At 37.7% G+C, this 26,723-nt stretch overlaps 1 protein-coding gene across 1 annotated transcript in view; it reads right to left on the bottom strand.

Annotated features, from left to right (window-relative positions):
- The window catches only part of SIDT1 (SID1 transmembrane family member 1), a 166,268-nt gene that overhangs the window by 115,192 nt on the left and 24,353 nt on the right, over positions 1-26,723 (bottom strand). The gene's annotated exons all lie outside the window — the stretch shown is intronic.

Raw genomic sequence — 26,723 nt, 5'->3', positions numbered from 1 at the left:
TCCCTCCATTATCTATCCCCATTGTCTATTCAATCTCTCAGACCTTCCAAAACAGTTGTAGACCATCTTTCTGCCATGGTGGCCTGGCTAAGGGACAGCTAGTGGGAAGGGGAATTTACTCCTTAGGGCTATTTAACCTGGCTCTCTGTTTCTGTGTCTTTGTCTCCCCTCATCAGAGTATACTGGTGGAGGGACACCCAAATCTTGAGATTTGAAATAATAATAATAAATTAACTTTCCGTTTCTCCTTGGATACCTCTTTTTTTTTTTTTATTTGAGTGGCATTCCACACATGTTGAATGGATACAAGGATATTCATACCCACTTCATAGGCCTGTTGCAAAGGAAACATTGAGCAAACTTTACAGCTATATATAGAACTATAAAGCTATGACTGCTGGAGGGTTTGTCTTCTGCAACTGAGCTGCAGCTAGAAACCTTTTGATTGCTGATGGTAAATTTTCTTATTTGTATTGATCTTGCCCATTTGTTCTTATCTACTGCACACATAGAGAATTAACTAAACTTTGGGAACTTTTTTTTTGGGGGGGGCGCAATCAAGTTTAAGTGACTTGCCCAGGGTCACACAGCTAGTAAGTATCTGAGGCTGGATTTGAACTCAGGTTCTCTTGACTCCAGGGCTGGTGCTCTATTGAATGCACCACTTAGCTGCCCCTCTTTGGGAACTTTTCAACTTGCCCCTGGAGCATGGGAAAAGAGAAAGAAAGAAGTGCTCTTTGTAGAAAGAACTTTATCTTTTTGAATGGATATTCATATATTCATTGAGTAGCTTCCAATTGACTACTCTTTATGAAGAATGGAGGGGGGGGCAGGGGTGATGGTGGACGTAATTCTAAATTTTGATTTGTTCAATAGTTTGAATTTTGCCAGACTAGACTTGATTTTCTAATACAATTACTCTACACTTTTCAATTTGGCGATTAGATGACTTGAGTCCTTGAACGAAACATTTTTCACTGGCTGTCCTTCAAACCTAGAATTCTCTCATTCCTTGTCTCTTCCTCTTGGCTTCTGTGGCTTCTCTTAAGCCACAGCTAAAAACCCACTTTATACAAGAAGTCTTTCCTGATCCCCCTTAACACTAGTGCCTTCCCTTTGTTGATTATCTCCAGTTTATTCTGCCTAACTCTTTTGTACATGATTGTCTCCCCTTAGTCTCTGAGCTCCTCAAAGGCAGGGGTGGCTTTGTGGTTTTTTTGTTTTGTCTTATTATTGCCTTTCTTTATATCCCCAGTGCTTAGCACTATGTACTTGGCACACAGTCGGTGCTTAATAAATGTTTACTGACAGAATGACTGACTGACTAGAATGGGGGAAAGCATGTTGGATCTGGACTCTAGAAATCTGCTTCTTCATCCTAACTCTGACACTTAAAAGCTGCACCACCATGGGCAAATCATTTCACTTTCATGTATCTTGATTTCCTCATCTGAAATATGAGGATAGATAATATTTGTGCTACCTCACAGAGCTATTGTGGAGAACAGGCTTCCTAAGTCCTAAAGGTCTTTATGAATGTGAGCTAGTAAATACTTTCCCATTTAATAGGTCTTTTCTTTTAAAATGACTGAACAAGAGTAATAATTATCAAAGGTATGCCCTTTAAAATAAAGCATTTTAAGCTTCAAATACATGTAGCTCTATAGAAATCTGAGGAAGTTGAAAAGCTGGACATTGTCCTGTGAGAGCAAATATCAAGGCCAAAATCAACAGAAATCAGGGGCTGAGCCTGTGGACTCAATTGGCAGGTGTTTATTAATCACCTGTAACATACCAGACACTGTGTGCCAGGTGCTGGGAACACAAGTGCAAAGAATAAAGCAATCCCTACTCACGAGGAACTTACATTCTAATGGGGGAGATTATAAGGACACATACAAATATATATAGCATAAACATAAAGTTAATACATACAAGAACACACACAAAGTAGTTAAATGCAAGGTAACTTGGAAGGGAAAGAACTAGCATTTGGGGGAATCAGGAATGACTTCCTGCCTGAGCTATATCTTAAAGGAAGAGAGGGTTTCTGTGAGGCATTAGGCAGTGTGCATTAGAGGTAGGTGGCATGGCCAATGCAAAGGCATGACAACTGTTGATGAACACACAGAAGCCTAGTTTAACTGGATCCCTTGTATAGGAGGGAAAATGCTGTCCAATGAGCTGGAAAGCTTATGTAAGGAAACCAGGTTACGTAAGGCTTCAAAAGTTAAACAGAGGAGTTTATGTTTGATCCTAGAGGCATGAGGGAACCACTTGAGTTAATTGATTCAATTTGTGCTTAAGGAAAATTACTTTGGCAATATGAAGGAGACTAAACTGAAGAAAGACAAGGCAAAGAAATTAATTAGGAGACTGTTGCAATAATCCAGGCAAGAAGTGATGAGGGCCTGAACTAAGATGGTAGCTGAGTGAGTGAAGGAAGAGATGAGAATGGTGATAGTCAGACAAGTGAAGGAAGAGAGGAGAAGAGAAGTAACAGATGAGAGAAATGTTGTGAAAGTAAAAATGGCAATATTTGGCAACTGGCAACTGGTGATATTTGGATATGTAGGGTGAGGGTGAAGAATCCAGGATAATGCTGAAATAAAGTTTGGGGCTAATGGGAAGTCTTCCATTAGAAGACTTTTTAATATGAAAATCCAAATCTTGCAAGAATTGAATATTCAGATGCTTTTTTTTCTCTTGTTGCATTTCTATCACTATCCACTAACTCGCTCCATGCCCTCCTCCCATAGAATTTTCTTCCTTGAAATAAAAATATATAACCAAGCAAAATGAATGAATACATTTGCTGTAACTGAAATACACATTCTTGTACTTCAGACAAGATTCTTGTTGTTCTTTACTGAAATGTTTGTGTTTGCTGATGATTGTTAATTTCATAATCAAAATGTTAAGATTTAAAGACATGATTAAGGATATGATTAAATTTTCCTCTCTATGCTAACACTGAGGCTATGCCCTACTTCGTGGTAAATATGGTTCTCACCATTTAAGTTGGCCTTAGAACAATCATAAAACTAATGTCTCTAATCTCTTTTGGTTTTTGAGACCATTAATATTTCTATAAATTTTTATTTCAAATACAACTGTGTATTCTGCTTGTTCGAATTTTCCCTGCAGTTTCAGATGAAATAATGGCAAGAACTTTAAAATGTGCAAGCTCAATGAATTTAATAAAAAAAAACTCAATTGTTTTTTCTCCTTTCTCACTAAAAACTGTCATTGCTGAGACTTCAAGCAAGATGTCATACTGTGATTTTGCTATTTGTTTCAAATATGATTTGGATATTTTCTAGCATCTGAAATTTTTAAAAATGACACTTGTTATAGAGAATAGGCATCATCTATTGTAATTCCATTGAAAAAATGTGTGATAGGGGCTCATAGGGGTGCTTCCTGGCCAATTAGTCTGTTTCTCTAAAAAGTATGAGATACGCCCATTAATACCTTGTAAAGAGGACAACTGACATTCCCGAGTCATTACTAATGACTAGGCTCCAGATTTAAAAAAAAAATTTTCTATTTTTACTGTGAACTTAACAAAAATCAGCAAACATGATATATGAACAAAAATGAAACTGTGAACTAATGTTACATACAGTTATTTCTTCATTAAGTATAGCCTAGGTTTTTGTTTTTGGTCTGTATTCCCTTCTGCTCTCTTCTGTTTATTTTTTTAAAAGTTTTTATTAATTTTATTTTCACATCCTCATAGTTTTTCCCAGTATCCCTTCCTTTCCCTGAGAGTCATCCTATATGACAAATAGCGTTTTTTCAAGACTGGGAAAAACAAAAGAAAAAGGGGGAAAATCAGCATTATTCATCAACACATAGAAAAAGTCTGAAAACAAGCAAGTGCAATAAGCAGCAACTGTGGACCACCCACCTCCATGAAGTGGTGGATCGGGTGTGTTCTCTCACATCTCTTCCTTCAAGTCATGCTTGATCTTTATAATTTCGTTACGTTCACTTTTGCATTTTTTTGATATGTGCTTGAATGTTCCAAACATTTCCATTGCTTTAGTTGTTTATTTTTTTAATGATTAATTGATACCCCATCCCCACCCCAATACACACACACACACACACACCCTAACTTTTTTCTCCTGCATTAGAAAGTGAGCTCCTTGAGGACAGGGACTATTACCTTTTCATTCCCAATGTTTACACAGGAAGAATTTAATAAACGTTTGTAGTCTTGTGCATTTTTTTCCTGACTGATTTTCCCTCTTCAAAATGCAGATAAGCAGATAGTTGAACAAGACTGTGCATTCTAGGAGGGAAGTCTGTGTACCCAGACACCATGCCCTGGGAGACTGAATTGAGTCAAGTTTGGAATTCTCGTTTTGGGGCTTTGCTGTCCTGATTTTTAAGTCAGTGAGTATAAATTTGCACTGCATCTAGCTGGCCCCAGACCACCAGGCCACGCTACCAGGTATCTACCCTAGCCATATTCTTATAATCCACCTGGTTTATTCCTACCTGTCCTACCTCTCCCCTTCTTGCTCTAGAAATTATAATCAAATCAATACTACCATTACTTCTGGAAGGGGCATACCAATCAACTCTAGAGCTTCAATCACCATCCCTCTAACTTCCCAGACCAGCTTTCCTGGCCACCAACCCCCTTTTCTGTGTTGTCTCTCCCCATCAGACAGTAAGCTTGTTGAAGAAGGACTGTGTCCTTTTAATACAGTATGCAGCACAGTTCTTGGTATATAGTAAGCACTTAATAAATACTTTTCATTCATGCATTGGAAAATTTTCCTCCCTGCAGAGACTGGTAATACAATCTTGGGGCAGAGAGCTCATGGGAGTTCCATGTGCTCATCTAAAACTTTTGGAATACAGGTTAGAGACCAGAGATTTGAAAGTAGACTTTCCCAGCTCAAGAGACCCAAAGTTACCATGGGAGGACACTGGAGAAGCTGAATTGTGATTTTCCAGGTGACTTGAAAAGATCGTTCATGGACAACGATCTTGAATCCCAACCCCTTATGTAGAAGGGAGAGATGATTTCAACTTTTGTGGGAAGGGGCACCTTCTAGCAAGATGCTAAGGATGATGTCTAGCTCTATGGAAGGCTACCCTTTCTGATGAAGTTCCTGGGCTTCTAATCTTGTCCAGATTCTGAAGCAGCTAGTGGTGTAGTGGAAAGAGTAGTGGGCCTAAAGTCAAGAAGACCTAAGTTCAAACCTGGCCTCAGATACTTACTAACTATGTGACTTCAGGTAAATCATATAATCTTTGCTTTCCTCAATTTCCTCAACTATGAAATGGGGATAGTAATACCACCTATCTTTCAAGGTTGTCACTTAGCCGCCGTTTGCCTCAGTTTCCTCAATTGTGAAATGGAGATAATACCCAAAGCTGTTGTGAGGATTAAATGAGATAATATTTGTAAATCACTTAGCAAAGTGCCTGGCCCATAGTAGATGTTATGTGAATGTTAATAATCATTATTATTATCTTAATTGGGGGATCTCATCAAACCAAGAAGTTCTTCAGCACCCTTGTTACAATCCAATTGTTTATATAATTAGCATTCATATCAACATAGGATTTATATTGTTAAAAATAATCTTGTATTTTATTTTGTAAAGCTGTGTCCTGTGCTGTACAATATACAAAGAAAGGGACTAAATACAAGTTCTGAAATCAAAGATGTTTAAAATTGAACTCCAAAGCACCAACTCTAGGATAGGTATTGTCAGTGTGTTGACCAGTAATCAGTTTCTAAATGTAAGCTAATTGTTCTTAATTTAACTTGGATAGAAGTGCAACTCATAGGCGGCCCAATGATTATTTTAGGTAACTTCTGATAAAATTTCCTAAGCTATTTTCCAATTCATTCAACTTCTGCAGACATGTAATTAGACTCCATAGAAAGTCTATAACTTGTTAATCTTGTTGGTTAGAGAATGTTTTTACTTTATTTTTTAAAAATTAATTTATTTTTAGTTTTCAACAATCACTTCCATAAGCTTTTGAGTTTTAAATTTTCTCCCCTACGCTTTCCATCTCCCTCCCTAAGACAGCGTGCAATCTGATATAGGCTCTCCATATACATTCCTATTAAACATATTTTCACATTAGTCATGTTGTAAAGAATTAGAACCAATAGGAGGAACCACAAGAAAGAAGAAACAAAACAAAACAGAAGAAAAAAAGGGAGAAAATAGTATGCCTTGATCTACATTCAAACTCCATAGTTCTTTGTCTGGAAGGACAGCATTTTCCATCATCAGACTTTTGGAGATATTTTAGATCCTTGCATTGCTGAGAAGAGCTAAGTCTATCAAAATTAGTCATTGCACAATGTGGCTGTTACTATATACAATGTTCTCCTGGTTCTGCTCATTTCACTCAGCATCAATCCATACAAGTCTTTACAGGTTTTTCTGAAGTCTGCCTGCTCATCATTTCTTATAGCACAATAGTATTCCATTACATTCATACACCACAACTCGTTCAGCCATTTCCCCGTTGATGGGCATCCCCTCAATTTTTAATTCTTTGTTACCACACAAAGAGCTGTTGTAAATATTTTTGTATATGTGGGTCCTTTTCCCATTTTTATGATCTCTTTGGGATACAGCCCTAGAAGTGCTATTGCTAGGTCAAAGGGTAAGCACATTTTTATCGCCCTTTGGGCATAGTTCCAAATTGCTCATGGTTGGATCAGTTCACAACTCCACCAACAATGCATTAGTGTTCCAATTTTCCCACATCTTCTCCAACATTTATCATTTTCCTCTTTTGTTATGTTAACCAACCTGATAAGTGTGATGTGGTGCCTCAGAGTTGCTTTGATTTGCATTTCTCTAGTCAATAATGACTTAGAGCACTTTTTCATATGACTATAGACAGCTTTAATTTCTTTATTTGAAAACTGCCTGTTCATATTCTTTGACCACTTATCAATTGGGGAATGACTTGTATTCTTATAAATTTGACGTGGTTCTCTATATATTTTAGAAATGAAACCCTTATTAGAGACACTGGTTGTAAAAATTCTTTCCCAGTTTTCTACTTCCCTCCCAATCTTAGTTGCATTGGCTTTGTTTGTACAAAAACTTTTCAATTTAATGTAATCAAAATCATCCATTTTGCACTTCATAATGTTCTCTATATCTTGTTTGGTCACAAATTCTTCTTCTTTCCATAAATCTGACAGGTAAACTATTCCTTCCTCTCCCAGTTTGCTTATAGTATCAGCCTTTATATCTAAATTGTGTACCCATTTTGACTTTATTTTAGTATATGGTGTGAGATTTTGGTCTATGCCTAGTTTCTGCCATACTCTTTTCCAGTTTTCCCAGCAATTTTTTTTGTCAAATAGTGAGTTCTTATCAAAGAAGCTGGGATCTTTGAGTCAAACAGTAGATTACTATAGTCATTGACTACTGTCTCGTGTACCTAACCTATTCCACTGATCCACCATTCTATTTCTTAGCCTGTACCAAGTAGTTTTGATGATTGATGCTTTATAATATAATATAAGATCTAGAACTGCTAGACCACCTTCCCTAGCATTTCTTTTCATTAGTTACCTTGATATTGTAACCTTTTATTCTTCCAAATTAATCTTGCTATTATTTTTTCCAGCTCTATAAAATAATTTGGTAGTTTGATTGGTATGGCACTGAATAAGTAAGTTAACTTAGGTAGAATTGTCATTTTTATTATATTAGCTTGGCCTACCCATGAGCAATTGATGTTTTTTCTAATTATTTAGATCTCACTTTATCTGTGTGAAAAATATTTTGTAATTGTGTTCATATAGTTCCTGGGTTTGTTTTGGCAGGGAGACTCCTAAATATTTTATAATGTATACAGTAACTTTAAATGGAATTTCTCTTTCTGTCTCTTGCTGTTGGGCTTTGTTGGTAATATATAGAAATGCCAATGATTTATGTGGGTTTATCTTATAGCCTGCAACTTTGCTAAAGTTGTTTATTATTTCAAGTAGTTTTTCCTTTGATTCTCCAGGATTCTCTAAGTATATCACCTATCATCTGCAAAGAGTGATAACTTTGTTTCTTCTTTGCCTATTCTAATACCTTACATTTCTTTTTCTTCTATTATTGCTAAAGCTAATGTTTCTAGTACCATATTGAACAACAATGGTGACAATGGACATCCTTGTTTCACCTCTGATCTTACTGGAAATGCTTCTAGCTTATCCCCATTACATATAACACTTGCTGAAAGTTTTAGGTAGATACTACTTATCATTTTAAAGAAGACTCCAGGAGGTGGAGCCAAGATGGTGGAGTGAAAGCAGTGACTTGCTTGAGCTCTCCTCCAAACCCTGCAAATACTCATAAAAAATGGCTCTAAACAAATTATGAAGCAGCAGAACCCACAAAAAGACAGAGTGAAACAAATTTCCAGCCCAAGACAACCTGGATGATTGATCAGAAAGGTGTATCACGCCAGGCTGGGAGCGCAGACCACTGTGAACCTGCAGCAGGCCTCAGAGGACTGAATCTTGGGCAGCTGTGGAGGTTTCCAGACTCCTCAATTCACGAATGCCAAAGACAACTTAGAAGGTCAGTGGGAAAAGTCTGTTTCTGTTGGTGCTGAGAAATGAAGGTGGGGTTTCAGCTCCATTCCCCAAGAGCGTGGTGCTGGGGGGGCAGTTCCTTCCTGACCTTCCGGCCCACAGACTGAGGGGGAATTTCAGTGGCTAATCAGAGAGGGATTGCAGGGATCTCTTTGCCAGTGCTGAGGCAGGAATCTCTTGCTTTGCCCATGTTTGGATCTGGGCCACAGTTCTGGGCAGCAGTGCTGGGGTGAGCAGGAGCACTGGCTTCGTGGAGCTTGTAGTGATTGTGGAGAGGAGCCCCTCCTCACAGTTACAGGACAGAAAGGAGTACTTGTAGTCGCAGGCCAGGAAAGGAGTAAACACCTCGCCCCTTATCATACCACCTTGGAAAAACTGAAAATTTACTGGTCCCTAGAAGTATCTCTGAAAACAGCTGTACAAACCCCGCGAAGCTTGGGACAGTACATTCTCCACATTGGAAGCAGACTCTTACCTTAACAAAGAGTTTAAAACTCAAGTAATTGGCCGGGATCATGAGCAAGCAGCACAAAAAGAGTCAGACTATATTATCTTACTTTGGTGAAAAAGAAGATCAAAATATACAACCAAAAGAAGACAACAAAGTCAAAGCTCCTGCATCCAAAGCCTCCAAGAAAAATATGAATCAGTCCCAGGTCTTGGAAGAGCTCAAAAGGGATTTTGAGAAGCAAGTAAGGGAAGCAGAGGAAAAACTGGAAAGAGAAATGAGAGTGATGCAAGAAAATCATGAAAAACAAGTCAACAGCTTGCTCTAAAGGAGACCCCAAAAAATACTGAAGAAAATAACACCTTAAAAAATAGCCTAACCCAAATGACAAAAGAGGTCCAAAAAGCCAATGAGGAGAAAAATGCCCTAAAAAGCAAAATTGGCCAAATGGAAAAGGAAGTCCAAAAGCTTACTGAAGAAAATACTTCCTCAAAAATTTGAATAGAGCAATTGGAAGACAGTGACTTTATGAGAAATCAAGACACTGTAAAACAAATGCAAAAGAATGAAAAATTAGAAAACAATGTGAAATATCTCATTGGAAAAACAACTGACCTGGAAAATAGATCCAGGAGAGGAATTTAAAAATTATTGGACTATCTGAAAGCCATGATCAAAAAAAGAGCCTAGACATCATCTTTCAAGAAATTATCAAGGAAAACTGCCCTGATATAGTAGAACCAGAGGGCAAAATAGAAATTGAAAGAATCCACTGATCTCCTCCTGAAAGAGATCCCCAAAGGAGAACTCCTAGGAATATTGTAGCCAAATTCCAGAGTTCCCAGGTCAAGGAGAAAATATTATAAGCTGCCAGAAGGAAACAGTTCAAGTACTGTGGAAACACAATCAGGATAACACAAGATTTAGCAGCTTCTACATTAAAGGACCGCAGGGCATGGAATATAATATTCCGGAGGGCAAAGGAGATAGGATTACAACCAAGAATCACCTACCCAGCAAAACTGAGTATAATCCTTCAGGGGAAAAAATGGTCATTCAGTGAAATAGAGGACTTTCAAGCATTATTGATGAAAAGACCAGAACTGAATAGAAAATTTGACTTTCCAATACAAGACTCAAGTGGAACATGAAGAGGTAAACAGGAAAGAGAAATCATAAGAGACTTATTAAGATTGAACTGTTTACATTCCTGCATGGAGGATGATATTTATAACTCATGAGACCTTTGTCAGTATCAGGGTAGTTGGAGGAAAAAAATTATATGTATTTATATGTAGATAGATAGATAGATAGAGGGCACAGGGTGAGTTGAAGATTAAGGGGTCATATCTGGAGAATAAAATTAAGGAATGAGGGAGGATTATACTCAGAGAAGAAGAAAGGGAGAGGTAGAATGGGGTAAATTATCTCACAAAAAAAACCCAGAAAAGAAAAGGCTCTTACAGTGGAGGGGAAACGGGGGAAGGTGAGAGGGAATGAGTGAATCTTATTCTCATAGGATTTGGCTTAAGGAGGGAATAACATACACATTCAGTTGGGTATGGAAATCTGTCTTACCCTACAGGAAAATAGGGTCCAAATTGGTCACCTCATGCCTTGACTACAGCAATAGTCTGCTGGTTGGTCTCCCTGCCTCCAGTCTCCCCCCACCCCAGTCCATCCTCTACCCAGATGCCAAACTGATCTTCCTAAAGCACAAGTCTAACTGTGTCAACCCCTATTCAATTAACTCCAGTGGCTCCCTATTGCCTCCAGGATCCAAAAGAAAATCCTTTCTTTGCTTTGTAAGACTTTCCATAGCCTGCCTCCCTCCTAGCCTGACAGTCTTCTTACACTTTACACCCTAATCCCTCCAGGTAGTCTTCAAGCCAGAGACACTGGCCTTCTTGCTGTTCCTCACACTAGACGCTCCATCTCCTGACTCAGGGCATTTTCACTTGCTGTCTGTCTCCCAAGCCTTGAACTCTCTCTCCCCTCATCTCTGACTCCTTTTTTCCATTTTTTGTCGTATTGTTGTTGTTGTTGTTGAGTAGTTTCAGCTGTGTCCAGTGGGGTTTTCTTGGCAAAAATACCAAAGTTGTTTGCCATTTCCTTCTCTGGCTCATTTTACAGATGAGGGAATTGAGGCAAACAGGGTTAAGTGACTTGCCCAGGGTCACACAGCTAGTAAGTGTCTGAGGCTGGATTTGAGCTAACATCCTCCTGACTCCAGGGCTGGAGCTCTAGCTGTACCACCTAGCTGCCTTCAAGTCCCAGTTAAAGTCTCACCTTCTACAGGTAGCCTTTCCTGATTCCCTTTAGTCCTAGTCCTGCTCTCTTTTGACGATCTCTCTTGACAATCTCCCATTTTTCTCGCTATACTTACATCTTATTTTTATGTTGTTGTTTGCATATTGTCTCCCCCGTTAGACTGTGAGCTCCTTGACAGTAGGAACTGCCTTGTGCCTTTCTTGACATCCTCAGTCTGTTGCACAGTACCTAGCGTGGCGTAAGTGATTAATAAAAGCTTATTGACTGACCCCCAACAAGGAAGAACTAAGAATTCAGCTCACCCAGGTAATTATTGTCAACCTTCAACATTATAATGACAAAAAAAATCTTTTAAGCTGCTAGAAGATGTCACTTAGTTAAAAAAAAATGAATATCATAAGATTGTTCTACAAGTACCAGAAATTAGAGAATCTGGAATATGATAATGATAATGTATCAAATACTTAAGCATTAACCTATGAAGGTACTCACACTTGTAAATAGTAACTGTTTCTCTTTTGGCCAGCAACCCTGAGGGTCTTCCCCTCCCAGTTTGATTTTTTCTTTTTTTGATTAAAGGGGCCATCCCTTGACTCACTTTTTGGAGAAGTCTATTCACTCAATGGCCTTTGCCTCACTCAAAGTGAGAACCTGTACAGACCTTAACTTAAAAGGGCCAAGGTCCCCGACTGCATCCTGAGAGTCTCCAGTCCTTCTTTTCCATATCTGGCCTCTGGACCCAGATGGCTCTGGAGGACAAAGTGAGGCTGGTGACTTTGCACAGCCCTCCCTCACTCAAATCAAAGTTAATTGCAAGTCATGTCCCTGATCATCTCCCTGATGTCATTGATGTCATGGTCCTCTTTGAGAATGAGGGATAAACCACAAACACAACCTTCTGGTGAAAGAGACGCATATGGTTTGGTGCAGACTCCAAGGAAGGAAAAGAGAAAGGCTTTGGTAGCTGCAGACCTATAGGGGAAGCTGGCTCCTCAAAATACCCCTGATTTCCAGCTTGCTCCCCTAGAGACTTTGAAAAGAGAACTGGGGGGTGGGGTGGGAGTGGGTGATTAAATCTACTCTCTTAATTGATCTGAGATCAATCTTACTTTGATCCCATCTGAAGAGCTCATTTACTCTTATGTATTTGCTGCTATATTTTAATCTGTATTATTTCTCCAATTTCTATTTGCTGTTTTTGTTGGATAAACAAGTTTATTTACTATTGCTATTCGTAATGATCTTTTGTGTAACTAGCATTTGATGAGGAGTGAAGCAGGTAGTATAAGTTTGGATATATCCTGCCCCTTAAGAGTGACCAGAGAAGTGGGTTTCCTTTCGAATCCCTAAAATTGTACCCCTAGACCAGCAATATTTAGAGGGGCAATTAGATATAATTCTATTGTTAACTCACATAGTCTTTAGACTATTTACAAACTCTAACTTATTTGTTGGTACTCTAAATGTGAGGTCCTTGTCCAATGACCAATGGGGGAACATACTCTTGGAAGAATTAAATTGTATTAATATCAATATTCTCTCTCTCTCTCTTAACAAAGACAGAAGATGGAAAAAAGTTGTGACAAATGTGAGGCAGTGACAATAGATAGTTTGTGTGCTCCATTTTTATTCTCAAGAGAAAACCAGGAAGCCCCTAGAAAGTTGGTTGCACCTCAAGTGATGGATTTATGGGAAGACAAGGGCAAGAGAAATACAGGGTAGGCAGGTATGCACTAATTGCAAATTATATTAGAGGGCACATCCACATTAATAAGGTTATAGATTTGTAAGAATATTTTTCTAATTTTGTTTATTTGACTGCTTTATTGGTAATTATGTTTACATTTTAATTTTTTAAAGGAAAAAGTCCATATCACATAAAAATAGGTTTCATTAGAAATAAAATTATTATACTCAAACAACAGTTTTATCATTGGCTGTCCTCAAACTCAGACAACTGATTCTAAAGAGAAGCAAACATTTTCTTTACTGACATAAAACAGGCTAAAACTCATTAGGATGATTGACTTGATTTAAATAAATCAACAGCAAAGACTTTCTTAGGGCTGGGCATATTCCCCAAATAGCTCTACTTGAGCTCTAGTTATGATTAAAATTACTTTGAATATGTGAACCACATTTTAAGGACATTTGCTATTTTAACATAAACTGCTAAAACCACAAAACTACTATACTGCAGTGATACTGCTAATGCTGCATGCAAGGAAACAAAAGTATAAAAAAAAAGCCATAAAGGATAATAGTCATCTCTAAACATTCACAATTCTACAAATAATCAAGGGTTGCCAAGATCCTAAGGGGAAAAAAAACGGATGCATTTTTCCAACTTCAATACAAATAACATAAATTCCTAAAAAATGATTTACAAATGTCTTAATGTATGGAGTGCAAACTCCGATGTAGGTTTAGTAAATTCTGTCCTATATCAAAATGTTATTGTGTAATTTTTACAGTTACATCTTTTTAAATCACAACAGATGTCTTCCTGCCTCCACCAGAAATGAATCATAATGTTCTGGCAGGAGAAAAAAGCAAGTGATTATTCTTTTCTCTTTGCTCTGCTTCAGGGTAGAAACCAAATGCTGTCTTACCTTAGACTTCTACCAGTAGCAGATCTGAGCATTTAGACTCTAGGATTGTTATCTTCAAGGTGAAGGAGGCAGAGGTGTGTCTCTGGAACTTAGCCACTTTGGGATCTCTATTCATTCAGTTCATTTATTAAGGGTTCAGTTCTAGGTACTGGGTTGGGTTTGGGGAAGAGCAAAATTCTTGCATTTTAAAAATATTGTGAAAAACATAGATACTCTGATAGGCCAAGGTTTCTCTGTTCCTGCCTCTGCCATACTGGGAGCTATTGGGTTAGTTCTTTTCCCAAAAAGCTAAGAAAGTGTTCCTAAGACTCGACTGGCTCAGGGGGCTGAGACACAAGCCTCCTAGCTACTGACACAGCCTTCTGGTGGCCTTTAGCTATTAGGACATACTTTTTTGGTTATCCAAGGGCATAAAAAGGTCCACTCATAAGGAGAAGGAATCCTTCAGACATGTTGGCTATCCCAAGGCCCCACCAGTCACCACATCCTATACTAGAGACTAGATGTGGTTCCATATGGAAATTGAGGGAGGCAGTGTTTCCACATGGAGGCAAGAAGGCTTCCTACTCAAGCTAAGTACTGTGTCCTTGTAGTGAATCATTACAATCACCTTTTGTCCAGAATTGCCCATTATGAGTAATGAAAGATGGCCCCTCTATCAATATGGGTAGGATTCATTTGGCCTCTATTGTTAAATGGAAATGGTACATTCAATATTGCTCTCCCTCAGGTCACTTGGGCATTGGTGTCCTTAATAGGTATATCTCAGCCATACTAGAGCCTCCAGTACAGATCTTGATACTTTGACTCTTCATAGTCCAATGAGCTCTTACCTATGAGAATCTGCTCCTGAGGAACACTTTACTGATAGCTCCATGCAAAGGGGTATGCACTATTGGACTTCAGTGGCCATTAATCTGATAGTTAGGGATACTCTAACTTAGAGTCTAGAGAATGAAGGCTCTGACAAGTCCTCCCAATGGTCTGAGTGGTGAGCTACATAGCCAGTACCTGAGATACCCCTGAGAGATGAGTTGGATGAGACCTTCATCTACACTGACTCCTGGGTGTTGGTCATGTGTCTGACAAAGTGGTCTGTAGCCTACAGAGAATAGAAGTGCACAATTAAAGGCTCCCCTGCAGTACTAGGAACAGTAGAGAAATTCTGCCTGCCTTACTACAGATGACCCTGATTCATAATGAAGAACAAGTGACTATATACCAGAGGTATCATCATCTTTGCTGTGGTGTGATATTACTAGTGCTGGTCCTAGTCATTGTCATTGTCTTTTTTTTCCTTTTTTGTTTTTATTGTCATTATCTTATACTAGAAGGTCTACCATGAACTGCAAAGACCTCTTATTGACCTTAGTACAGATTACCTGGACCCTTAATGAAAAATTTGTGGCTATGCTAGAGGTGTCATTCTCTGTGCTGTAGCCCTCATGTTTCTGATGCTAACTAGTACCACCTTAAATCAGGAAAGAGCCGTTGTGAATTGCAAAGATTTGACATCATCTGCAATATGGACCAGACCGTTGGGATCTATGACATAGTTGTTCCAAAGTGAGGAGGTGAAGCTTAGGATTTCTGGTCTTTATTCTCATCCACACTTGGTCACTCTTTCTGGAAGCCATTAAATTTTTTGTTTGTTTTGTTTTTGCTGTATTTTTAAATTTTTCTCTTATCTTAACTATTATGTTATCTATGCCAGGTTTCTGACATTCCTGAGATTAGGGTTTTCCATTAGGATCCTAATGTAATTTACATGTTGAAAGGTTCTTTAGAAGACCTACAGGATCTTTCCACCAAAGGGTGGGATGTGATAGGGCACTGCTAGGCTGGTTGTTTTTCTAAAAGCCAGAGAAGCTTTCACCAATATTTGATTGGCCCAGGGGTCTAAAAGCCAAGCCTCTTAGTTGTTGATTCAGTTTCTTGGGGTCCCAGGCCATATTGACATAGCTTTCTGTTCACCCAAGAGAATAAAGAGGCCTGTTCACATGTGATTGGGGCCTTTAACACTTGGTGGATGTGCCAAGGCCAAGCAAGTTACCACACTCTGCCTTGTTGACCAGATATATTTCCATATGGAAGCAAAGCTCACCCTTCCCATCATCCCCTACTCCCTATGTACCTGAGCTGAGTGCTTTAGCCTTATTGAATATCATCTTTATGCTATAGCTACATAAACCTCCTTTTGTTAACTGTTGAATGAACTATGAGTGTCCCATTTTGTTCCAATATCAGATTCAAACTACCAGAGAACCACTCTGAATCAGAATCAGCACACTATAAAGAGTAAAAAGAAAAGGGAGAAGAAAATGAAATGGTAAAATTCTGACCTTAACATTTAACCTATCAAGATTCAGAGTAGTTCTGAATATTTCTTTATTAGAGGAAAGAAAAGAACAAGAAAATCCTGAAGTTTGCTCCAAAGGTCATCTGTATATTCTAACTGACAGGTGATGGGAGGTAGTGAATTATGGGTTTTGTAATAAACATTTGGCTCTTTCATATGAATGTCCTAACCATCGCTTCATTTTTGTGTGTTGAAATAGACCAAATGCTGTTTATTATTAAATCAAAGCAAGGACTTTTTATGAAAGGAGCATTATTAACTCATGTTTAAACTACATGTTTTAATGTAAACTATTATAGTTAAATTTGAAAATGTACTAATTTTTATGTTTTTAATGTAAATAAAACTATATCACAGAATATCTTTCTAAAAAATGAACCATTTGTCTTTTGGCTTCAACTTGGTAATTAGGTTTCATGGTCAGTTTTGGGTCAAAATTGTGAACTATACAAATTTTACTTTTGGTTATGTTAATTTGATTCAACAAATATTTTTCTAGTGCCTACTACAAGTAAGACATTGTGCTAAGCATTAAATATGCTTAGATGAAAATGGCTTAGTCTCTTCCTTCAAGGAACTTTCAGCCTCATAAAATTTAAGTACTACCTGGTCTAGTCGAATAGATTTTGTCTTCTAGTACCATGAGCCCACTAAGATATCAAGTACTCTCATGGGGTCCTCCAATTTCTTTATTAAAACCTGCCTTCAGAAAAGAATTGAGTCCTGGATGCCAAATTTTTTGAAAACACATTTAAGGGATGGGGAAGAGGGTGGGTTAATAGAGAGGGAAGAATAATAAACAAAACAAAGTTTCTGATCCTTAATGGGATATTATACTTGCTTTATCCAATTCTGGGGAACCAAGAGATGAAAATTATAGGGGGATAGATTTCAGTTTGACACAGGGAAAAAGTTCCTAGAGGTTTCCAAAATTAAATGAGCTTCCCTGCGTCATAATTGTGTGACTACTTGCTAGGGATGTTGTAGAAAGTATTCATGCACTGGATTGGTTTTGGACCAGATAGCCTCTAAGATCCTTTTCAAATAAGATTCTGAATATAGGCTTCTAGTCAGTATAGCTGCCTGAACAGTAGGCCATCCGGCTACCATGAATTTACTATAGCAAAACCCTGAAATTTCACACCAGACTGAATAATTAATTTTGTAAAATCTAATAAGAAATTAATTCTCCTGTCCCAGAAGTATACATCTACACACGTGTACACATATAAACAGTACACACACACACACACACACACACACACATAGTCAACAGGAAAAGAGGTTTCCAGCAAAGCTGTTCATTATAGGCACCAGCAAACCTCACAGTCACTCAACACTAGAGATGGACTAGAAACATTAGTAGTCTGCAAGGGCTGGTGTCAAAAGGCAGCCAGATTATTAAAGTTTCCCTGAGAAAGCCCGAAGGTGGTCAGAAACCCTAGGTTGGGACTTTTCAAGCCCTAGTATGTGACAGCAATCATTATCAGCATGACAATACTCAGTCCAGGACCCCCCAAGGGCTCTGAAGTCCCTAACACCTTCTCTTAAGATTAGAGAAAGCCCTGAAGATTTAATACTTTGAACTTCAAAGATTCAGGGGTGGGGCTGACCCCAAGAGGTGTAAGTCAGAGAAGGAACCCAGGGGACACAGGGCTAGACCAAACAAGGCTGACCACCTCATTTAAAAATGCAGCATGGGGCAGATACTGCCCGTAGTGTAAAGCCCCTATTTCAGGTTCAAATGTTGGAGAAGTGAGTAAACCAAAAAAGACACCAATTAATATTAAAAATTATTATAGATCTAGACATCCCCAAAGTGAAGAAGACAGTACCTCTATGGAACAGAGACTTAAAGGGGAAAAAATGGAGTTTTCACAAAGTCTCTAAAAATACAATGGATGAAAGAATTGGAAGGAGAATAAACAGAAAGAAACGTGGTAAGTCTTATCCAAGAAAGGAAATTGTTAAAACTAGAATAAACCCAAGATAATTCAATGATTCAATGAGACAGCAAGAAATATGAGAATAAAATCAAAAGACAGGAAAAAAAGAAGAAAATGTAAAATAGGTGATACCAAAAATGACTGATCTGTAAAATAGTTCAAGCAAAGATCATTTAAGAATCAATGAACTCAATATAAGAAATATGTTTTGCATGACTTCACATATGCAATCTATATCAAATTGCTTGCCTGCTCAAAGAGGCAGAGAGAGAGGACAGAGGAAGAGAGAAAATTTGGAGCTCAAAAAATTTTTAAATGAATGTTTAAAAAAACTATTTTACATGTGATTGAAAAAAATAAAACAAAAGTTTTTTAAAAGTTGTTGTTCAGCTGTTTTTCAGTCATGTCCAACTCTTCATGACCCTATTTGGGTTTACTTGCAAAGATGTTGGAATGGTTTGCCATTTCCTTCAGCTCCTTTTACAGATGAGGAAACTGAGGCAAACTAGGTTAGTGACTTGCTCAGGATACACATTTAGTAAGTGTCTGAGGTCAGATGTGAACTCATGAAGAGGAGTCTTCCTGATTCTAGGCCCAGTGCTCTATCTACCATAGTCCCTATAACCTATAACACTACCTGTACATTGTGGCTTTGTTAAAGCTGGCCAAGAGATTGGATGTGACATCTTTGGTAGGTATAGTTTCATAGCTGTTCAGCAAAGCTTCATAAACCTCCATAAGCTGTATTAACGTAAGGGGTCCTTTTTTGTTAATTTATGGATAAAAGTTAATAGATTTTATTTTAGGATTCCTAAGGATCTATTTTGAAGATTTTTTCACAATTTGGAATTCTTTCAGGGGTTATCAGACATGCAGGAGAGCAGCAAGAGTGCTCAAATGGCTGGAGAAATATTTCCCATTCTGGGTTGGGGGCAAAAAGGATGGGAAAACAGTGGTGATATTATCAATATACCTGCTGAGGTGCGCGCGTGCACACACACACACACAGAGTAACACCTTATTTATTTGGCATTGCTGGGAACAAGGAGTTCCAAATGAGAGAATTTTCTAGATGACTTAATTCTTTAAATGTCAAATACATACATACATACATACATACATACATACATACATATATATATGTATACATATATATATATACACACACACACACACACACACACACACACACTTTTTTTGGGGGGGGCAATTGGGGTTAAGTGACTTGCTCAGGGTCACACAGCTAGTGTCAAGTGTTTGGTCTGAGACCGGATTTGAACTCAGGTACTCCTGACTTCAGGGCCGGTGCTCTATCCACTGTGCCACCTAGCTGCCCCCAAAAATATTTTTAAAATTTATCTATTTTTAATTTAATCTTCACAAAATGTGTTATATTTGTCTGAATCTTAAAGTAAAATAAACATACTTTTAAAAATTTTGGTCATCATTATGAACATCAATTATCATACTATATATCCTCAGAGGCTACTAAAATCTATTGAGCTAGTTATACCAACACTAATTAGCTCCAAGTAATTAATAGATTTTGAGTTTGCTCAATGCTTTTGGGGCTTTTTGTTTGTTTCTTCTCGTTCATTATTGAGAAAATCTAGAGATGGAAGGGACATCATTAGTGGTCAGATAGTCCAACCCCCTTACTTTACAGATGGGGAAACTGAGGTCCATGAAGGTTAAATGACTTTCCCAAGACCACGTAGATACTAAGTAGCTATCACTTACTTAGCTGTTACCTCTTTTATTCAACAAATATTTATTTAGTGCCTGTTATGTGTAAAACACTATTTTAGATTCTAGGAGAGAAACAAGGATACAGTTATCAAAGTACATTTAAAACAGAAATTCATAGAATCCTGTTCCAAGTGTTCCCTCCAATTTCTGTTGGGGGGGAGGGCTGGGAAAAACAAGCTTGTTAGAATTGATGCCTAAAATAAGAGTAAATAGTTACTGAGTGAGGTGAGGGCCTCAGAAACTCTCTTGAGTTTGAAAATATATAGATAGATGCACCATCTTGTCTGTTTTTTGCTTATTTCCTGGTCCTTTGTTTTCTTTCTGTTTCATGTCGTTGATGTTGCTGAATAAAAAATTATTAAAGGTTTCTGCTAGAGGTTTGAATATGGTAAAGTCTTGTTCAGAATTCATTTTGCCATTCCAGAGGTTGATAGGAAGCAGGGAGAATGCAATTAAATTTGGAACATGAAAGCAAGCCATGTGAATAAGGGGGAAAAAAGTAGCCATAGTCTCAGTGTATAATGACTAGATTCCAGCACCTTGTAAAAAGCCAATTTCTTAGGAGTTGAAATATTCCCTCCTGTTGCTTTTTTCCTGTTGTCATGACAACAAGATCTACTTTATTAGAAATCCTCTTCCTCCCTGTGTTTACTACAAATAAAGAATTATGGGGAGGGAAGGAAGAGGGAGAATGAGAATTAGAGAAAGAGAAAATATTATTTAAGCACTTTCATTTACTCAACAATCATGGGGGACCCTAAAGCTTGGAGGCTCCCATTTTAATTTTTTAAAACTTGGCAATATGAAAAGAGAAGGGGAAAGTCCCCAGTGGCATGAAAATGTTTCTGTCTCTGTTATATAAGCAGAGGGAAGAAAATTAGTTTGATTTGAAATCTAGTTTACTTTTGTTAATATAATGAAGTAGCAGGGCCTAGAGATTTTAATACTAGATGATGGAAAGAACGCTTAGCTTCCATTACTAAGCAGCACAATTGTTTCACTTCATGACCTTAGGTAAATTATTTTCTCCATCTGAAAAAACAGGTGTAATAAACTGCCCATTTTCACCAAAGCGTAAAATGTATGAGTCCAATTAAATCTCCTGGAATGTGTATATCTGTGTATGTGTGTTGGGGGTGGCATGGAGGGTGCTGTATACAGTGTGTCTGGCACCAGTTGAGCATCTGTCTTTATTCACAGATTTTCACCCAGAGAAAGGAATTTGAGGAGAATAAGTTGATGATTAGAATGACCAATGGTTTTGTCAATCATGAAATAGCCCTTCTCTTAGCTCCCTTAAACTGCTTCCAAAGTGGTATGAATAAGCCGTAAAGGAGAAGGGGCTCTGATGGTAGCCTCGGGGCAGGGGAGGGAAGGAAGTGGTTGTGGAAAGAATCCAGGAAAGCAGCGGAAAGGTTTTCTTCTGTTCGCACTTTCAGGAGGGCAAAATAGAAGAGTAGAAAGAGTGATGGACATAGAGTCAGACAAGTCTGGGTGTGAATCCTGCTTCTGCCACTCATTAGCTGTTTGGCTTTGGCTAACACTTAGCCTTTTTGGTCCCTGGTTTCCCTCTCTATAAAATGGATACTGGGCAATTAGGTAGCACAGTGGATAGAGTGTCAGGCCTGGAATCAAGAAGACTCACCTTCCAGAGTTCAAATCCAGCCTCAAACACTTACTAGCTGGGTAAGTCACTTAACCCTGTTTGCTTCAGTTTCCTTATCTGTAAAATGACCTGGAGAAGAAAATGGTAACCTACTACAGTATCTTTGTCAAGAAAACTCCAAATGAGGTCATACAGAGTTGGACATGACTGAGAAATGACTGAACAACAACAACAACAAAAATGGATATTATCACACTAGTACTACCTAGCTCAGAGGGTTTCTGTGAGGATCATATGAAATGATATAAGTAGAAGCATTTTATAGCTATAAAGATCTACAAAAATACAGGCTATTGCTATGTTTATACTCTATAAGGACATCAAGTGCAAAAATGGGATGAAAAAAGGGCATTTAGGACCTTGGATGAAAAGTATTCAATATAAACACAAAGAAGTATATATTTTGAAGTTAGTTATGAATTTATATAATTCTGATACTGCAAAATACTCTCAGAAATGTCAAATCAACCACATATCGAATCCTTTAATCCCTAAAAGTATCATTGGCCAAAGGAAAAACAATTTATATAGAAATTTAGGGTTTATAATAATTATGGCTAATATTTATATAGTGTTTATTATGTACCAGGTACTGTGCTAATTGCTTTACAATTATTATCTTATTTGATTCTCACAACAACCCTGGGAGCTAGGTACTGCTATTATGTCCATTCACAGATAAAGAAATTGAGGCAAACAGAAGTTAAGTGACTTGCCCAGGGTCAAACAGCTAGTAAGTACATAAAGCTGGACTTGATCTCAGGCCTTCTGACCACAGGTCCAGAATTCTATACCTCTGGCTACCTAGCTTCCCCTTTTTGGAATACTTTCCTTACAACAAATGAATTGGTACAACTCAAATTATCCTCATTTTACAGATGAGAAGACTGAGGCTGGGAGTAATAGCTTGCCTAGGGTCTAGCAAGTAGTAAGAGTCATAATCAGGATTCAAACCCAGAAGCTGAACTTTGGACTACAGATTCAAAGCCTAAGATTCTTTCCAAAGAACCAGGATGCCTGTGGGAAACAAAGTCTATGTAATTAAAAAATTTGGGGACTAAGAGATAGTGACTGGAACTAAAATGAATCCAAAAAAAGATAAAGACAGTCCATTTTTACCTCAGGCTTCTTTGTACACAGCTGAGAGATAAATCCATTCAAATCAAATGATTCAGAGAAATGCATACTCTAATCATAAGACCCAGGTGATAAATTGTCTCCCTTCCTCTGGACATGTTTATGTGGTCAATGTCCCTACGTGAGGCTAATACAGTACTGAACCATAACGCACACTCCTGAATACTCTCTTATCAGGTCTTTGAAATCTTCTAGCAATAAAGTCATTTTCCAAGGGCCTATGCATCATTGTGAAGGCTGGCTTATCTCCAGCCAGTCACATAAGCCAGGAAAAGACAACATGCATATTCTGTCTCAAAGTTTGGCTCAAGACAATGTAAACCTAACAGTCCCTTTCTCAAGAGGAATGTTCCCATTATTTAACTCTTCTGAAAAGATGACAGCAGCTAACAATTAGAGTTAATTTTAATCACTAATATGTTTTCATTAGTGGTGACTTTTTGAATGGTATTCCCTGAATAATAAGGGCAGCTAGGTGACTCAGTGGGTAAAGTGCCAGGCCTGAAGTCAGTAAGACCTGGGTTCAAATCCAGCCTCAGACACTTACTAGCTATGTGACCCTGAGCAAGTTACTTAACTCTGTTTGCCTCAGTTTCCTCATCTGTAAAACAAGCTGGAGAAGGAAATGGCAAACCACTCCAGTATCTTTGCCAAAAAAACCCTAAATGGAGTCACAGAGAGTTGGATATGACTGAACATCAATGACAACAAAATTCACTGAATGGTCAAGCTACTATGAAGCATTTCCTCACAGACAACCTGGAACCACTCTGGGTGGGGTGCCTGTGTAATTCTGACTACACTAAACCAATTGAGGGTTATCACTAAGTTCTACAACAATATGGTGAACCTCGCAGGAAGGTAGGGGTTGGGGTAGGGAAGAGACCAGATTGCCTAAACGTGTACAAACTGGCCCAGGTAGGAAAAGGAAGGAGGTCAAAGCTTCCATGCTGACCAGAATGGAGCCCAACCCATGGGTAACGCCAAGCTTCCCACCTGCCAGTAACCTCTTCACAGTCCAGAGACAGAGGGAGACCTAGTCTTAAAAAAAAAAAAAGAACAAAACAAAACAACTGTAGGAAACTCTGCTGTTGCAATCATTAACATATACCTTTTTTTTAATCAATTGCTAAAATACCTAGAGTTCTTTCAGTTATTTATACAGACATTCAAAATTTATTCATACCCATTTCACCTCTGGATCAGAGGAAAAAAGGACTGCTGTATATTTGTCAAAATATATGTATTGAGGGGGAAAAAGCCTTCCCTCACAATCCCTGCACGTAGGCACCTTTTTTTGAGAGGTCACAATACAAATCCTATCACACAGTCCTGAAATGGGATTTCATTGTGCCATAAAGGTTAAATCTGGAATTTTATCACAAACATAGGAAAGAGTCCCTTTACCATATATGTAACTTTTCAGTTTTGAATAGTCTACTCTATAAGGTAGTATAAGCAGTCTGGGCAAAAGGACTATTAGATTAAAAACTTCAAGAATATACTGTATATAAACATTGAATAATATCATATAACAAGAATTAAAAGAAATGAAATAGTACAGATGGGAATTTTTCTTTCATTAGCAAAAACCCCTAAGTTCTAAAACATAATCACAGTTTTACACAATTTTGAATTTTTAGTGCTGCTTTTCATAGATTTAGTTCTGCTTTACATCTTTTTTTCTTCAAATAAGTAGAAATTCTCTCTACCCTATTCTAAATGATGACCAAGGAAATATTTCAGAATCTAAGCATTACACTCAATCAGTCATATTAAATCAATCTATCAATCTATTTATTTTCCAATAAAATAATAAATAAACACAAAAGGAATGCTATATCACTTCTACTGTTTCAATAGAATATTGGTATCAGACATATAAACAGATAACAGATTATTCAATAGAATAAATTTCACCAATGCAAAGATAATCTTTTGAATGCCTACTACAGTTTGGTCCCAATTAGTGTGAATAATGAATTCCCCTGTTAGAGACACATTCTTTGAAATCACACTGTATATTTCCGTTGGGCTGAAACCAATTACCATATTTCATATATTGTAACTTAGAACAGTGAGATTATGAATACATGCAACAAATCCAAGTGATTTCTTATTCACACACGTGTATCGTCTATCATATTATTTTTAATAAATATCAGTTCAATTGATAGTCATCATGGATGGTTATCTGATTTCCAAAGTGACATAATATATCTTATTCAGTAAAAAAAAAACCACTTAAATGTTACAACAAATAAAATGTTGGTAATAACCAGAGTGAACTGCTGTTTTATGATTTGTAGACCCTTTTTTAATATGCTTGTAATTATAAATATCTCAGTGATATAATGAGTCATAAAATCTTAGAGTTATAATTTGGTTTATAATTTGGTAATATGTACCAATATTTGGTTTATGATTTATAGACCCTTTTTAAATATGCTTGTAATTATACATATCTCAGTGATATAATGAGTCATAAAATCTTAGAGTTATAATTTGGTTTATAATTTGGCAACATGTACCAATATTTGGTTTATAATTTGGTTTATAATTTGGTAATCATGTACTCTGATCTAAAGTGCTCCTGCCCTATGCTGTGGGCTCCTGGGCATTAGAGACCTCCTTTATTGCACAGTCCAATTTGTTGCTATTAATATCTTACAAAACTCTCCTCCCTCTTTGCCATCTTTCATTACGCCACCTGAAAACAGGAGGCACCACTGAGAAGAGAAGTCATGTTGCCCTATGCAGTATCCCTTATACTATTCGCAATTAGAGGATCTATTTATTAGAAGCCATAGGGATATCACTACCATGGACTATCGTCATGCAATCTTGACCTTAAATTCTGAAATTTCCCTCCTTGATCATAATCTCCTGTTTTTCTCCTCTCCCTCTGACTGATTTCATCCCTTCTTTGTCCTCTCCACCCCCTTGACCCAGTCTCTCCCTTTCCCTGTTTCCATAATGCTGAACTTGCTCTACTTCCTTCTATAAATTTTGAAAAATGTTATTGATATATTTTTTGCTTTTGCACATCTTCATTTTAAAAAATGTTCTTCTTCCTTCCATTATTCAGAGAGTCATTTCCCAGATCAAATAATTAAAAAGAGAAGGAAAAGAAGAAAGCATTTCAGCAAAACAAAGTGAAACCTTGATTGGATTTAATGGTATATAGAGAATAATATTTTACGCCTATAGTCCCAAACCCCTCCAATGAAGGAAGGGAGCTGCATTTTCTCATCCCTTCTTCAAGGGCAAGCTTGGCCATTATAATTACACAGCCTTCAGGTTTTGTTTTTGCTCTTTCCATGTATATCATTACATTGATTGTGTTTACTGTTTTCATTGTTCTGCCCATTTTGTTCCACAGCTGTCGGTCAACTAGCATTTATTAAGCAACCATTATGTGCCAGACGTAGTGCTAAGTGTTGATGAAACAAAAAAGAACAAAAAAAATAGTCCCTTCTCTCAAGGAATTCATAGTCTAATAGGAAAGACAACATGTAAATAACTAGATACCAGCAAGCTATATAGGGGTTCAATTGGGAGTGGTCTCAGAAGGAAAGCATTAAGATTAAGGATGAATGCAACAGGCTTGTTGTAGAAGACAGACCTGATTTTTTTCTGCAGCCACATGCCTTGCTAAATAAATCATTTGTCTGGGTGAAACTCAGTTTCTTTATTTCATTGTAACAAGGTTAACAGGAAGGATGATTTTGGTTCAGTAAAAGGAAGAAACTGGAATCATAGAATGCTAGAATTAGAAGTAACCTAGAGGCTACCCCCCTGTCCTATTAGAACAATTCATATATGTCCAGAAACACAACTGGCTACTTTTTGAAGCAGGTTCTCTTACAGTGTATCTTACATAGAAACCTCACTACGTGCTATAGGACACTATAGATGAGTTTCCTGTACGGTGGGAAG

Source organism: Phascolarctos cinereus, unplaced genomic scaffold, assembly GCF_003287225.1.
Source record: "Phascolarctos cinereus isolate Bilbo 61053 unplaced genomic scaffold, phaCin_HiC Scaffold_726;HRSCAF=1367, whole genome shotgun sequence".
NCBI lineage: Eukaryota > Metazoa > Chordata > Mammalia > Diprotodontia > Phascolarctidae > Phascolarctos > Phascolarctos cinereus.
The sequence above is the reverse complement of the archived record's forward strand: the minus strand, read 5'-3'. Positions and strand labels throughout refer to the sequence as shown.